Raw genomic sequence first — 2,418 nt, 5'->3', positions numbered from 1 at the left:
GGTCTAAAAGGACTCGGAAAGAGCTTTTCGGATTTTGAGCTTGTTAATAAGATACTAAGATCCCTTCCTAAGAGTTGGGATCCTAAAGTCACTGCTATTTAAGAGGCAAAAGATTTGCGAAATTTCCCTCTTGAAGAACTAATCGGGTCATTAATGACCTACGAAATGACTTGTAAAGCTCATGAAGAGCAAGAAGACATCCTTCCAAAGAACAGGAAGGATATGGCACTCAAAACTTTTGAATGCCACTTGAGAGAAAACTCAAGTGATGAGGACTGTGATGATGACTTGGCACTTCTAACAAGAAAGTTTAAAAAGTTTTTTAAAAGAAACAAGTTTAAGAATGATGCAAAAAATAAACTTGAACCCAAGAAGGACCAAGTAATCTGCTATGAATGCAAAAAGCCGGGACACTACAAGAGTGATTGTCCCCAAGTCAAAAGGAGAACGTCAAAGAAAAAGGCGCTTCAAGCAACATGGGATGACTCAAGCGCATCCGAAGAAGAGGAGTCCAACACCGAGCAAGTTGCTCATTACGCCTTAATGGCCATCGAAGATGAGGTAACAAATTCAATAGATGCAGATTTATCATTCGATGAATTATTAAATGCTTTCCATGAATTGTTTGATGAGTGTAAGACTATCAGTAGTAAATACAAATTGCTAAAAAAGGAGCATGATAGTCTTATTTGTAATTTCGATAAGTTAAATGCTGAACATCATGATAGTTTAAGCCCATGCATAAAATGCCATGATCTAGAAACTCTCCAAAAAGAAAACTTGCTACTTAAGGACACCTTGAAGAAATTCGAGGTTGATAGCAAGTCATTGAACATGATCCTTACAAACAAGGGTCACGTTCCCAAAAGAAGTGGAATTGGATTCGTGAGAAGTCCTCACCAAAATCCAACCACCTTCATAAAAGGCTCCATCCTACATATTCGACATCAAGACAAATGTAACTTCTGTTGTAAATTTGGACACAAGACACATTGTTGTCCATTCAAGAAAATAAGTCCAAACAAATTGATTTGGGTTCCTAAAGGAACCAGGATAAACTCCATGCAACATGATAAACAATGCAGATCTATCTTTGAGGCACCCAAAAGCAAATGGGTACCTAAAAATCATCCTTTCTTGTAGAAACCCACACCATCACAAGCTAGGAGCAAGAGATGGTACCTTGATAGTGGATGCTCAAGGCATATGACCGGAGATCCATCTCAATTCTCTAAGCTCACTAGCATAGACGAAGGCTATGTCACCTTCGGAGACAACAAGGGTAAAATCATTGGCAAAGGAATCATAGGTAACAAATCCAACCTTTTTATTGAAGATGTTCTGTTAGTTGATGGTTTAAAACATAACCTCTTGAGTATTAGTCAATTATGTGATAAAGGATATACTGTCAAATTCGAATCTAATGCTTGCATCATTGAAAAACCACATAAAAATATGTCTATGATTGCATTAAAACAAAATAACGTATACACTATTGACATCAATGACTTATGTGATGAAATGTGTTTTGCGGTTATGAATGAGGATGCTTGGCTATGGCATAGAAGATTAGGTCATGCTAGCATGAAACTAATCACTCAAGTATCATCTAGAGAACTTGTAAGAGGAATTCCTCATATCAAGTTCATCAAAGACAATGTATGTGATGCTTGCCAATTAGGTAAACAAATTAAGGGTAGTTTCAAAGTTAAGAATCAAATAAGCACCTCTAGGCCCTTACAATTGATCCATATGGACTTGTTCGGACCAATCTCTACATCAAGTCTAGGAGGTAGCAAATACGCCTTTGTCATTATTGATGACTATAGCAGATATACATGGACCTACTTCTTAAAACAGAAAAATGAATGCTTTAGATATTTTACCAAGTTTTGTAAACTTGTTCAAAATGAGAAGGAATCTATGATTTTGTCAATTAGAAGTGATCATGGTGGAGAATTTCAAAACCATGATTTCAAAGAATTCTGTGAACTCAATGGATACAATCATAATTTCTCTACTCCAAGAAATCCTCAACAAAATGGGGTAGTAGAAAGAAAAAATCGAAATTTACAAGAAATGGCAAGAACCATGTTGAATGAACATGGCCTACCCAAATATTTTTGGGCCGAAGCTGTAAACACTGCATGCTATATTTTGAATAGAGTTCTAGTAAGACCCTTACTATCCAAAACTCCTTATGAGTTATGGAATAACAAAAAACCCAATGTCTCATATTTTAAAGTCTTTGGGTGTAAGTGTTTTATCTTGAATGAAAAGGATAACTTAGGAAAATTCGATGCTAAATCTGATGAAGGAATCTTTCTTGGTTATTCTTCGGTTTCTAAAGCTTTTCGTATTTTCAATAAAAGAACCTTAATTATTGAAGAATCCATCCATGTTGTTTTCAATGAGATT

This window comes from Musa acuminata, chromosome BXJ1-7 (assembly GCF_036884655.1).
Source record: "Musa acuminata AAA Group cultivar baxijiao chromosome BXJ1-7, Cavendish_Baxijiao_AAA, whole genome shotgun sequence".
Taxonomy (NCBI): domain Eukaryota; kingdom Viridiplantae; phylum Streptophyta; class Magnoliopsida; order Zingiberales; family Musaceae; genus Musa; species Musa acuminata.
The sequence above is the reverse complement of the archived record's forward strand: the minus strand, read 5'-3'. Positions refer to the sequence as shown.